The sequence below is a fragment of the Podarcis filfolensis genome, assembly GCF_964270895.1.
Source record: "Podarcis filfolensis genome assembly, chromosome: 4".
NCBI lineage: Eukaryota > Metazoa > Chordata > Lepidosauria > Squamata > Lacertidae > Podarcis > Podarcis filfolensis.
In genome coordinates this window covers 52,310,059-52,324,780 of record NC_139607.1, presented here as the reverse complement: position 1 = coordinate 52,324,780, position 14,722 = coordinate 52,310,059, and the positions used below count along the sequence as shown (strand labels likewise).

At 42.1% G+C, this 14,722-nt stretch overlaps 1 protein-coding gene across 2 annotated transcripts in view; it reads right to left on the bottom strand.

The window, feature by feature from the left end:
• The window catches only part of RUNX1 (RUNX family transcription factor 1), a 181,919-nt gene that overhangs the window by 96,450 nt on the left and 70,747 nt on the right, over positions 1 to 14,722 (bottom strand). The window lies entirely within an intron of this gene.

The following is a 14,722-nucleotide window of genomic DNA, read 5'->3' as shown; positions in this document are numbered from 1 at the left end:
AATTTCTCGTCCACACCGAATTCACAGACTGTCCTTAGGAATGCTAAGTTAGCTGGGCAGATCCTCAGTCCGATCCTATGCATGTTGACTCAGGAATAGATCCCAGCAAATGCAATGGGGTTTATCTTTACCCGCTTTTGCTCAATTAAGGCTGCACCCCTATGCACACTTAGCTGGGAGCAAACCCTATTGAAATCAGTGGGATTTCCTTCTGAGTAAACGTGGATAGGATAGGCTTCCTGAGAAGCGCGTTCGAGTTGCTTGCATCGGGGTAGGGCGCTGAAGAATGCCGGAATTGTGGGCAGGCGGGTGGGGAGGAAGCCCATCTTGATCCCAATTTCTCAACCTAGGAGTTGACCCCAAAGGCAGGAAGCGGCCTCTTGCACGGTTGCTGCCCCCCCCCCGATCCTAAGCTCCACTTACCCGAGTCTAACTCACACAGGTAGAATAGAAATTTACACCCAATAATTCTATCTCAAAACTGTGAAGGAAAACCGCAGCTATAGAAAAGACCCGCAGCTCTTGCTTTTGGGATCGCGCGTGGAATCAACCTGCCCTCGCCTTCCATTTTAAAGACGCAAACCACAGAAAGCAGCAGCCCATGGCCGCCAGTGGGGACCTTTTCCCTCCGAAAGATCATAGGGGCTGGGAGAGGGGCGTTCTCTTGGGGATACAGTGAAGAGATAAGTCTCCTCCATCTCTTCTGTCGTCTGCACAGAAGAACCGCTCTCCTCCAAGCTTAATAATAATAAATTATTATCACAATCACAATCACAATAACAACCTTAACCCACACATAAGAAAGGTAGGTCTTTGGAACATGGATTCGGAGGTGTAGTTTGGCCCTGACCACATTTGCATGTACATTTCCAGTTGGTTTATGCGCAGAAAGCGGAAGAGGAGAAAGTCATAGAAGTCTGCAGGAAAAAAATGTCAGAAAAGCCACTTCCGGATTGATAGAGGACACGACCTCCCAAAGTAAAACAATGCCTCTGAAGGGCAGCACTTTTTGCTGTTGTTTTCAATGCAAGAAACTATCACCATCTATCATGAAGATTTGGAGCAGTTGAGTGTTTTCCTTTTCAGAGAGAGGAAGAGCAAATTGCAACTCATTGCCCGAACACTTTGCCTTTGCTGCCGCGGCTCCTTCGCCTCCTCCCCGGCTCTCAGTCTCTGTTTTATTAAGCGGAGAAGAAACCACAGCTAAAATCTCCGAGCCATTAAGGAATCTTTCTGTCACAGAAGATTACTCGGATGCAAAGCATCCAGCTTTTAGGTAACAAAGTTAAGGCAAGCCTTTGGAAACATGAGAGACCAACAAATAGGGCATGTGGCAAAGAAAAGTAAAAAAAGGGAACACGATTGTAATGGAAGCCCCTGTTCTGGTCTGCCAATACCACCAAGGGATGTGTTGCACAGAATGGGGTCCTTAATGCCATTAAAATGGCGTGTGGCATTGGGTATACTTTACAGAAGCAGCAAAGTAACTTATCCCTTGAAAATGAGAAAATGAGAAGACAAAGGGAGAAAAAGTAAAAGATCCTCTTAGTGACATTTCCCCCTTCTTGGAGGTTTTGAACAGTTGTTCCTGATCCTATATGCACGGTTGGGAGGATGTTTCTGGATCATTATCAAGGGCTACCCAGAAATGCATCAGAGTTCAACCAGTAATGGCTGAGAAGCGTTTCTCACCCCTTTGATCCGCAGGGAAACAACAAGGAACCCTCTCAGATTACTGTGGTGCAAGGTTTAGTCCATTCCTCAAAGTGCATGCGCCCTTGATTCTAATCTAGAGCATGATGCAGAATCTTCTGCAAGGTGCCGGGGCTTTGTGGCAGATGTGCAGCAAAGGATTTCCCCAACGGCAGAAAAAATTGAAGGCTGCTTTAGGGTTTTATTGTTAGGATGGATCAGTTAATCCAACACTTTTACAGCCTGCTCCTAAATCTTTGCCGTTAGATCTTTCTGTTTATGACACTGGCATAAGAAGATCATGGTGAAGGGGGCACGGTCCCCTTCTGAGGTCCTGCACTATCATAACTATTATGCCATAGTCAGAACACATTACATACAATAATGCATTCCCACTGCAACTGTGGTATTTGAGAGAGGTAAAAGGTACTGAGAGCATATGGCCCATTGGGCCTCAGCAACACAGAGCTACAATTCAGTTTCATATAGTGATAGGGCTGGTGGTTCACACATGAAATTATTTAGCTTTTCATCTCTTCATTACTCAAGACTTGGGGCCTGGTTCAAAAAACATGTCCATCACTTGATGACTGCAGCATCCACTGAGGTCTTTCTATTTCTTTCTTTCTTTCTTTCTTTCTTTCTTTCTTTCTTTCTTTCTTTCTTTCTTCTATCATCTATCATCTATCTATCTATCATCTATCATCTATCTATCTATATCTATCTATCTATCTATCTATCTATCTATCTATCTATCTATCATCTATCTATCTATCTATCATCAATTATCAATCATCTATCATCTATCTATCTATCTATCTATCTATCTATCTATCTATCTATATCTATATCTATCATCTATCTATCATCTATCTATTTATCTATCATCTATCTATCATCTACCTAACTACCAGTCCATTCATCCACCCACCCTACATACACACTCAATGTTCCATACCCCCACTCACACAATGCATTTCAGTGGAATCGCTTCCTGCATACAACCCTAAATGGGATGTGATATGCAGGTGTGTGCATCATTCACTTGCCATTTTTTAAAATCAAAAGCAGCCCTTTCTTCTCCCACCTGGGCAGATCTTCTCATTCCTGCCACACCCACACCCACCCATCCTTTGAATTTCTGACATAAAATTGAGTTTTGTACATTCTGGTTTATGACAGGAAGGAAGGAAGGAAGGAAGGAAGGAAGGAAGGAAGGAAGGAAGGAAGGAACCAGCCAACCAACCCCAAGGGTTGGTGTCATGCTGTTCAAGCCAGAAGTGGGGGATCCACAGCTGAATTCCTTTGGGGAAAAGTGGTTGGATGCTGCCTGATCAAAGTGGGTCAGGCCAAATCAAACATCCCATTCTCTCCCCACCTCTCTCCCTCTTTCTCCCTCCCTCTCTCAAACACACACACCATATTCTCTGACTCTCTCTCATACTCACTCCCATTAATTCACTCTCCTCCCTCCCCCTTTCTCCAGACAAACCTTTCATGTCCTCTTTATGAGGCACAACAGGTACAATCTTAGACTGATCCTTAGAAGGAGCCATGTTTTGCCGAGGCTATTTGCAATATCTTCCCCACAACATCAACTGACTACATCAGAGAAAGGGTACAAAAGCCGTACCAAAATCCACATTAACCACGGTCTACACCACTAATGCATCATCGCAGCCACAGTCAAAGCCACAAGTTAATCTCGTAAACTGTTTCTCTTCCACTTAACATTTCACCTGCAACTGACTACCCAGCCACTCTGCTGCTGCTGCTGGCTCAAATGATGTATCTTTGGCTAGTCATATCTAATAGCCGTTTCCCTGTTTGGATCAGCTTCATCTGTTTGACAGTAGTGGTGTATACGCAACAGGATTTGGAGGAAGTGTGTGTGTGAGTGAGTGAGAGAGAGAGAGAGAATGAATGAATATGAGACATGCCTGGTACTGGGTGAGGCTTGCAGTAAGCTATGGAGATGCCAGGAGGGAGAGAAGAATGGCAGGAGGGGTAGGAGAAATTGGAATGTGTCATGAAACGTTTTCCACAAGTGAACAGTAATTTGAGATCTATGTTAATGGATGAGGGGAAACTGGGAAAAGCTATAATGGATGGAGATATTTGAGGCAGCATGCATACACATGGGATGCAGGGAAGGGATATGGAGTGTGTGACACAAAGAGAGGATTAGGAGTTGAAGAGCTACCTATGTCACCCTACAGACTCTGACCACTTTTGGCTCTGTCTCTACCCGCCATTGGATGTGAACCTGATGGACTTTTCCAGTCGGTCAACAACCCAACACAGAGATGAGTTCCCCACCCATATTCCATTACAATATTTGTGGTTTTGTAGAAGGCTTTTTGAAAGGATTGCTTTTCAGTCACAGAAGGAAGAGAGTATGCATGCTCACAAATAAATATGTTAAATGTAAACATTACTAAGGTGGAATCCACTAAGACCTCCACACATTTCAATTGGCTTACACAAATCTCCCACAGAAAAAAGCTGACACCAGATCTGAGTACAAACTGTACTTGAGAAACTGCTCTGTAGCACATGGATCCTAACCATGCCTATATAACCATGCCTATATAACAGTTCCATTCATTTCCATGAGTCTTACTTTTAATTAATCTTGATTAGTGATAGAGTACAAGTAATTCCATTCCCTTTTCATTTTTATTTTACCTGTAGTATTTTTCTATTGCTCACATCCCTTTGGATCCCCTACAGAGCTTGTGTTAAAATCAGCCATTTGGAGAAATGGGCTATGAGACATTGGACTATTTAAGAACCATTTCATATAACAAGGGCTAAGATAACGAAAGTTCCACTGTGAGTATGGAGAAAATGTGACTTTCCATATGTTGGACTACAACTCCCATAATCCTTGACCATTCGGGTTGGGGTTGATGAGAATTGGAGTCCAATATCAGGAGGGGTTCTACTATGTGGTTAGACACTTAAAAATTCAGTGTATGAAAGTCCTTTGGCTGACTGTAGGGGTATGTATGTGTCATCTGATGTGGGCAGAGAAGGGTTAAACCTCCCCTCCCTGTACACTCTGTTTCCAATGAGAGTTAGGCCCCATGATTAGTATTACATTATTATTTTTAAAGTTCCAGACGTGGTTATTTACCACATAATGAAAGCCATGTCTAGCTTGGCCCTCATCAGTCATTCAAGTCAATGATGCTCTGTTCTTTATGTCTTGGGATGTTTGAGAACATATTTTAATTGCTCTTTATGGATGTCTCATCTCTGCAGTAATTTAGATTGACCAGAACAGTTTCCATACTGGGCACTGGTAGTCTGTATTACAGGCCTGTTACCCCAGAAGTGTGTGATTGAAAGCTGACTTGAAACTAACAGGACTAACTGAAAGTCCAAGTGGGCTTCGCACAAGCCCACAACAAACCTTCCTTGACTTTGATGGTAGTAGAATTGCAACATTTGGGTCTAATCTTCTATCCCCATCTGTCAAAGCTGTGATCTATGTGCATGAAAGTGAAGGAAGAGATAGAGTCTCCTATGAATAAGAGACGGGAATCTCAATTTCTCTGAGGAAGTGAAACTCCAGTCTTTTTGAAAGGAGCATAAATGAACCATTGCTACCTTCTTATCATTCAGTGCATTTGCTTCCTAACATTGATAGAGAGCCTGATGGGTAGATACAACTTCTGTTCCTTGATTCAAGTGGATCTTTTGTGTTATTCTCCACAAAATCCAGAGACAGCCCTGTGTAGTTTGGTCCATTGTGGAGGGGGCAACCACTTAAACCTAGAGTAGCATGCAACCAACCAACCACAGTTTCACAAAATAATGAGTTGGTCCCAATAGACTATCAAATAAATTAAGGTATTACGCTACAGAGACTTACCAATGTTGTCCAGGGACCTGAGCATGCCCAGTGGGAATTTAAACTGGCTTTCTTTGTAAAAGGCTTCTGCGCAACATCACACACCTTTAAAACACGCTTCTGAGTTTGAAAACCAGTATGCCACACATGATGTGGACAGCCATTCTTAAACTCAGTTCCATAGTTATATGGGGCATCTGAAGAACCAGTTGCATCGTTCTCTGTACTGTGGGTATTGTCCTTAACAGGGTTGCTCCTGACTTGTATTAAAGTAAGGAAGAGAACCAGAATGCTTGTATGAAGTTAGGTGGGGAATAGTCTTGCAAACAGGTCTGGGAAGTCTGGCATTGGATCTTCTGCATGGATTTGCCACAAAGCAGCTATTATCGCTCTTCAATGAAGAAAAGCAGAAGCAGCCAAATGAATTGGCTCTGGGTCTTGGCCAGGCTAACACATAGTTCGATGGAATCTCCAACTGGGATTGCCATCCTGATTCTAAATAAGTTCAAAGTATTACAAACAAAACAGGGCTGAAAAGCAAAATATTTAAAATAAGCTCCTTTTATTCCCATCAGCCTGACTTCTGTACAGTATGCTTAAGTCAGGGTTATAAATTAGCATCAGTTCAAGCGCATTTTTGCTTACTCTAGGTTGTAAACACACTTTTCAGCTTCAAAAATGGCAACATTTTAGTTGCAACCTAAATCTGGCACTCATTTTGGTTGAATGGTGTAAAAATATGAATGAGAAGGACTTTAGAACGTAGCCTGCAAATTAAGTGTTAGGATCACAAAACTGAACTTCAACAAAGCAGAACAAACTGAGCAAATTGCAGCTGTTGTTTTAAGTATTACACAAATAACACCCTGCAGTTTTAGTTTTTCCTGATATCTATCAAAAGTACCATTTGAAATTGAGAATTCTGAGCTATTGATCCAGAATAATATTTATCAATTGAAATGTAAATGAAACTGCCATAGGTCATAACTCACCTTTTGTTCTTATAATGTTTATTATAAGTGTATATGCATTTCTAAGAATTTTATATATCTATTTATCTATATCTATATATTCACCCACAGAAGCACTGTAGAGCATATGCAATGTTCTCTTATGCTGTTACTTTCACTGGGACCTAATACTAAGTTCACACTATACACGTCTAGTAAGAAGTAAAGCCAAATAAGTTCAATGGACTTGACTCTCAGCCTTACAGTGCAAACCTATGCATATATACTCAAAAGTAAGCCTTATTGCTTTCAATGGACTTTGCTTTCAGGAATGTATGCCAAGGATTGCAGCCTTAGTGTCATGAGCATTGGTCATTAGCACATGCACGGCCTCAAATTTAAGACATAACAGATTTCTAAATACATATGTCATGACAACGGAACCAGAATTACAAATATTCAGTACTTTGAATGGGATCAATATCTTTAATCTATTTAGAATTAACAGCAGAAACCATCACAATGGGGTTCCCCAAAGTCAAACAACTTGAACTTGTAATTTTAAGAAATCTTTCAAAATATTCTAGTTGTTAATAAATACAGAGGTGGTTTTCTTTAGCAGTTCCACTAACTGAAAGCCAGTCACCAGATCAGTCAGTCCCAATTATTGTATAGCAACAGAGAATTTTCTTTTAACAAACGCATCCCATAGAAAAAACAAATAAGCATTTACCAAAGATGCCCGTCATTGCTCTGTTTTTCCTCATCAGATACATGGCCCAGGATAGAGGGGATGGCATGCCAAACTGTCCATGATTCATGGTCACCTTCAGTAGGATGAGAGCCAAGCTGGGTTGCCAGACACAGCAAACGACCAACAAAAACTAAAGAAGGAGAAGGCAGCTCTCTCTCTTTCTGCCTTCCCTCTTGTGCTACCCCAGAGATCTTTATTTAACACAAGCAAATTGAAAAATGGCATGCAGTCATGCTTAGTGTGTTGTTTTTCACTAACCAAACTCACAAGAGACTTCATTTCTTTTTTTGCCTCAGGCATTTATAGACTAGTAATTTTTATTTAGCTACTCAAATGATTCCCCCCACCCCACTGTCCATTGGCCAATTAGAGTGGAAAGGCTTAATTGTGAGAGGTTTCACTTTGGTTGGTTAAAGTAAAGATACACACTTTGGATAAGATAATGCACTATTTTTGAGTTATTTTCTTTGGGAAACTTAGCGTCTTATATCGATAGAAAGCAGGATTGTCATTTTTCAGTGGTAGGCTCATTATCCCTTCAGCTCTTATCAATCTCAAGACTGGATGCATTTCTGAATGATATGCTTTTTAGGCTGAACAGGTGAACCACATAAAGAATGCTGATAGTGAACTTTTGAGGCCAATGTAATTCAATAGGTAAAATAGACTTTCACATAGTGGATACCTCTTAACTTGAAATCTATGGGGCTATGGTCCTCCATGCAATTCTGCACATTTTCATTGAAAACCTATGAGCATAACAGCTTCTTAACAGCTGTATCCACAAAGCAATTAAGATGAATTCTTAAGGTCATAGTTAGATCCCTGCTCAGGTTGCATCTACACTAGACTACTGCAGTGTGTTTTATTTTGGGCTCCCACTGAAGACTTCTTGGAAATTTCAATTAGTCCTAGCAGTTACAGCTGTTGCGTTGCTAACTGGGACTGGCAGAACTGGACCAGCTGGTGACCCGTTTCAGAATAATATGTGCTTCCTCATGAAGCTACCTTATTCTGAGTCAGACCATTGCTTACTGTAGATTAGGGATGGGAAATCTTTCAGATGTTGAATTCCAACCTCTATCAGCTCCAGCTAAATGGTTACTGGAATAATGCAGTGCCTAAGAACATATGCTATGAGCAAGGAAGCCTGATTCAAAATCTCACTTTGGAAGATTTGGAAGAAGATGGTTGAAGATGATGGGAATTGTAGTCCACCAACATCTGGAGGGCCACTGATTCCCCAATCATTTTCTAGGCAATTTCATATGTTTGGGGGAAGGACCATAGTTCAATAGTAGAGCACAGTATTCAATCCTTGTTGTCTTTAGTTGAAAAAAGCCCACTCATTGAGCAGATGATATGAAAGGCCTCTCCCCGGTACCCTGTGGAGCCATTGGCAATCAATGTAGACCAGTGGTTCCCAAACCTTTCCCTCACATGGACCACTTGAAAATCGCTGATGGTCTTGGTGGACCACTTAGTTATTTTTCTGCCTGTAGTAGCAAATGTAGTATCCTGTGCTAGATACGGTATCATTTTTAATTGAGTCTATCACTTCTATTTCTTACGCTGTATTTTATCAGATTACAATTTGCAATTAATAGGAATATTTCATGCAGACATGCTGTGGGCCACCTGAACAAAAGTCATGGACCACAGTTTGGAAGCCCTGGTGTAGACAATGGACCATCAGTCTGACCAGGCATAAGGCAGCTTTCTATGCTCCTGTACACACTTGCTATGCACAACCAGTGCCATTTTTCCATTGCTGCCTTCCTTCCTGGTAAAGAAAATGTTGCATTATTTTGCCTCCTGGGCTTTTAGTTTCTTTCTCCCCTGCATTAAGGGAAGAATAGAAAACATCTTTGCAAGAAATATTCTTCACTTCCCCAGGAAAAAGTATGGGAGGGAAAGGGAAAGGAGGTGACATGCATGATACCACACACATCCTCCGCTATCTTTATATCAGTTGCATAATCTTATGTTGCAATGTTATTTAACTGTAACAGAAAGGGTTATTGAGGCCTGGGGCAAAAGTTTTTGCAACTATATAGCAAGGTGTTTCCTGGGTTTTCAGACCCTGTGGTTCAGCAAAGGTGCAATAATAACCCATCTGGTAAAACCGAGATAAAGTTTTCCTCAGGGCTATGCTATTATCTTTGAGATAACTAGGCAGGCCTTCTACTTAAATGTGGGATTTGGAATTCAGAGATCCTATAAGATTTTTTGTGTGTGCTTTCTCTAGTTTCCCCTATCATGGTCTTTCAATTTCAAGAATATATTTTGAGAATGCATATGCAAGAATATGAAGTCAGTGCACAAAAATCTCATTGAATAAGGCCAGGAGTACACTATTTCCTTTATTTTTGAGATGTACATATGCACAGACTTCCAAAGGTTAAAATAAAAATAACAATTATATTATTTATCCCCTGCCCATTGACTGGGTTGCCACTTGCCCTTCATACCCTTATTCTGGGTGAATTTGTCATTATTTGCTGCTCAAGGCACTCCTGAGAGCCACTGCATTGTAGTGGATAGAGAGCTGGACTAGGACCTGGAAGACCAGGATTCAAACTTCAATCAGCCATAAAGCTCATTGGGTGACTTTCAGCCAGTCACTTGCTCTCAGCCTAGCATACTTTGCATGATGTTGTGAGGATAAAATGGGGAGGAGAGGCATGCATGCCCCCTTAAGCTCCTTGGAGGAAATGTAAGATATAAATGTAACCAACCAACCAACCAACCAACCAACCAACAAACAAACAAACAAACAAGGTAAGCACTGCGAAGCCCTTATTACAGCACTCTCTTCCATTTATTTGCTATATCTAAGGGCCTCAGTTAAAATGAGTAAGCTCTGCCTGTCCCACACATGCTGGTGATTCACATCAGCCACAACAGTAGGGAACAGCACGATCTGTTCCCACAGAACTCAGATTATCAAACAGTAGCTCAAATAGCAGTACAGCGTTATCTCTGTTTACGAACTTAGTCTGTTCTGGAAGTCTGTTCTTAAAGTGAAACCATTCGTAAACCGAGGCGTGCTTTCCCTAACGAGGCCTCCTGCTGCCAGTGCCCTTCCACCATTCGGATTTTGTTCTTAGACTGAGGTAAAGTTCTCAAATCGAGACACTATTTCCAGTTTTGCGTAGTTTGTAAACCAAATCGTTCTTAAACCGGACTGTTCATAAACCAAGGTACCACTGTATTCCATTCCTGTAGAAACAAAGCATAACTAAGGTGATAATATTGTGCAAATCATTAGCACCCACACTACTACCCCCACCACATCGCTGCCATGTTTTGTTTCACTGCCAAGGGACTATAAACAACAGCAACAATTTCTGCCATTAACAACCCAACTCTGCACAGCTTTGCTATCTGGTAATGGGCTGTTGCTGTCAACAGAGTAAGACCCCCCAGATTGATACTTTATGGTGGGTGTATTCTGCAACATGTAGTGCATTGACAGTGGATTTATTCTGCTTTGGTTTGTTCTGCAATGCTTCCTCCAGTGCTAGCCCATTATTGCTGTCTCGAGGGGCTATCGCACATCAAAAGTGGGACAAAAATAAAGCAGAACACTTGTGGTATGAAAAGTTAAGGGATTTCAGAAGGAAGTTATGGGATATGCACTGAATGGTAATGAAGCAGTGTGATTGCCCCAAAACTTTTGCAGGTGCAAACAATTTTTAAAGTAGAAACACATACGACTGCCTCAGTAGCATCATGAATACACAATTCACCATGAATACACAATAAAAAGGATGCCTGGAGAGACTCACAGCAATCCATGCTGTTATTCCAGTTCACCATTCATTTATTATATTTGCATCCCACCTTTCCAAGTGATTGTCGAAGATACCTAACATTAAACTATAAAGCCGCACACCAAGGACAAGCCTATTAAAAAGCCATAGTGTAAACAAATGAACAGAAATCCACTTTGCTTTGGGTGTGTGAACAAGTCTGGAATTGTGGTCAGCTGCTTCATATAGTGTAGCTGAAATATGAAACAGCACATGCCCTTCTCATCTAGCTATAGAACAATTCACTTTATAAGCTTGTAAAGGTTCCTTTACACAACACCAAATTTATGGGAAAACCCCATGAAGGTTATAAGATGTGACGATCCTACCTACAGCTCTCTTGATGCATCTACATGAGCTGCATTGTTACTACGTACCTTTGTTTTGGCCTAAACTGCCAGTTGGTATCTCTCCCCCCCCCCCATTGATTTTATTTGCTTATTTAAGACCTTTCCCCACCAGCTGCCCTACAAAACAACATAATAGCCCCATAATAACATTTTTTTAAAAATTATGAACATTGTAATCACAAAACAAATCATAAAACATCACCGCTACCACCGCTGCCAACTCGGGCAGCCATTGGAGGAAGTCATCAGTGGCTGCTAGCTGTGATTGTTGTAAAGCACTTCCAGTATCAGAGGCAGTAGGTCTCTGAATATGAGCTGCTGGGGAACATGAGTGGCAGAGGGCCACTGTGCCCATGTCCTGCTTGTGGGCTTCTCATGGGCATCAGGATGGTGAACAGGACCAGGTAGGCTTTTGGTCCAATCTGACAGGGCTCTTATTCTCTTCTTAATGCAGCCAGTGCCACATAGGTTTAACGGGACATACCTTCAACTGATGGGATGTGGGTTAAACCACAGGGCCTAGGGCTTGTCGATCAGAAGGTCGGCGGTTCGAATCCCCGTGACGGGGTGAGCTCAGTCCCTGCTCCTGCCAACCTAGCAGTTCGAAAGCACGTCAAAGTGCAAGTAGATAAATAGGTACCACTCCGGTGGGAAGGTAAACGGCGTTTCCATGCGCTGCTCTGGTTCGCCAGAAGCAGCTTAGTCATGCTGGCCACATGACTCGGAAGCTGTACGCCGGCTCCCTCGGCCGATAAAGCGAGATGAGCACCGCAACCCCAGAGTTGGCCACAACTGGACCTAATGGTCAGGGGTCCCTTTACCTTTACTTTACCTTCAGCTGAATCTGGGACTTTTCCAGTGCAAAGCATATGCTCTGCCAGTGAGCTAACAGCCCTCCTCAATGGAATGGCTATTCTCATTTAGAGGTTGCATTTTGGCTGAGGGAGAAAAGTTTCCCTTTCCAAACTCTGCATCTGGGTTGAGTGTCCATCAAGCCCTCCCCCTCTCTCCCCACCCCATCATGCAACCTGTCTTCGTTATGATGCCACACTCTCCAACACCACTCTTTCTGCCTCTGTAGCCTATCCAATAATGTTGATTAGGCTCCAGGGCAGAAGCAACGTTTTGCACTTTCTTCGAGGACAAGGTTTCAGTTTGGGAGAAAACTCAACCTTACTTTCTTTAATAATTCAACTGGCAGTATTGTGTAGATACTCTTAACTGCTACTTAAAAGTAATTAATTGATTTTCTGACATATCAGTTAACAATGTATTGCACTGACATGAAGTTGTGATTCGGCTGTTGATTGGGCTGGATGACTAGATGCATCATGCTCAGTTCAGGAGTTTCGCGCTGAAGGCACTAAAAATATTCACCTATAAAAGGAAAGGAATCTGAAGGGTGCTATTGTCCGAAACTCTTTTAGAGTTATCTGCAGCTTTAGTTGAAATAAACTATTGCATTATTATTTATAGCATGTTGCTAGTATTTATATATCCAAGGGTAGGCTTGGCAATACATTTCCTATCAGCACAAGGTGCCAACCACTACTGCTTCTCTCTCTCTCCCTATAGACACCCAGGACAGGCCTTTCAATCAGCATTCCTCTCTGTGGTCCTCTTGTAGTTATGAAACAATGAGAGACAGAAATGGGTATAAAAAAAATGAGGAGGAGCATTGTCAAGCAAAGGGCCTGTTTCCCACCTCTGGCCACTCATGACCATGGAGCTGTGGACCACTGATGTGCCCCCAGATAGTAGTAGGATATGCATCATATCTATGCCACGTGACCTTGGGCCACTGGATGGATTCTTCCCCTGCCCCATAGGAAGAAGAACATCAGGGCAAAGTGGAGACCAACCTGTCCCCATTCATTGTCCAATGAAGGAACAGTAGTTGGGAATGTGCTTTTTGTAGTTTTAAGTTGTTTTAAACTGCTTTTTAATATTGTGCAATACGGTGTTTTAACATACACTCTGTTAGGATGAAACATAAATACATATAGTAAATCGATTTGTCCCAATTTCAAGCTTTGGCTTGAGAACTTTATGTGTTCAGCAGATACCATGACGTGTTTAAGCTTTAGAAGAAAGATAACCGGGAGACTCTTGGCAGCTTCAGTAAATGCATATTCTGTGAGGTGTTTAGGTTAGGACTAGGGGAAGTCTGGAGATAAAAAAAAGAGAGAAGGGAACAACTATCAATAATTAATGCCCCCTGCAGATGAGAGAAAGTATCAAGATTTTGCTGAAGTCATTGATTGATTTTCTGACACAACTGCTGAAAAGGTGCAGAGGCAGGCACTCGGAGTGAAGTGTCAGATAAACGATCCATTGTTAAATGGGATTCTGCTGTTTAGTTACTAACACAGTTTGGTGTTTCATTGATTACAGCTGGAGGTCTGTGTTAGGCCCTCCGATATAGGCCAAATTGACAGACAGCTGTCAGGGTAGAAAATGGCACCATAACCAAGTATTGCTTTTTATGGGCAGTTCTGCAACAGTAGTGTAGAACTGCCCATAAACCCTTTTTGAGAATTTCATAGAAGACTTCTTTGAGCAGACTGCAACAGAAGAGAAAATCTCACTCTAGACATTTATTTCTTCCAGATCAAAGTGCTGTTGGGGAGAATTATTACTGTGCCAGACTTCCGTTCACTGTTTATTATTATACTGCCTTCCCCCTTAAGGTCTTGAAATTAGAAACTGTACATTATAGGTATGGGTAAGAAGAAATGCTGTATCAGGCCCATTTCCACCAGAATGATTTTTCTACAAGTCTAGAAAACTTCCTAAAAAGCCATAACCAATGGGTCCTGTCGGGATGACTTTTCAACAAGTATGCATGCAGTGATCACTCACTGAAATACACACAGAAGATATACACAGTTTTCCTGCACACCCCTGTTGATATTTTCACCCCTCCCATTGCTAGAATCTCCTGATCTGATGTTTTGAGAAAGGAGGGGGTGGAAACTGCTCTTCTACTCTTCCGCTCCTGCCTGACTGCCTGACTCTGTGTGTGGAGAGAGTCTTATCTATGTAGTGACTAGATGGCTGAGTGGGAGATATAACACTCATGCAAGCCAGCAGTTCTTTAGTTTGTAGTAGCTATTAGAAATAAAAGGAGTTATGCTTCACAGCTAGTGTCCGCGTCATTTATACTCTGAATGAGTCTGGTGCTCACAATGCACAGTTGTGGGTCCAGTGCACTGGGACCTGCTTTCCAGGACTGGAAGGTCTCTGAAAGTGCTCCAGTCACCTAGCCCAGTCGGGGCAGAACCAGTTATTGAGCCCAGTTG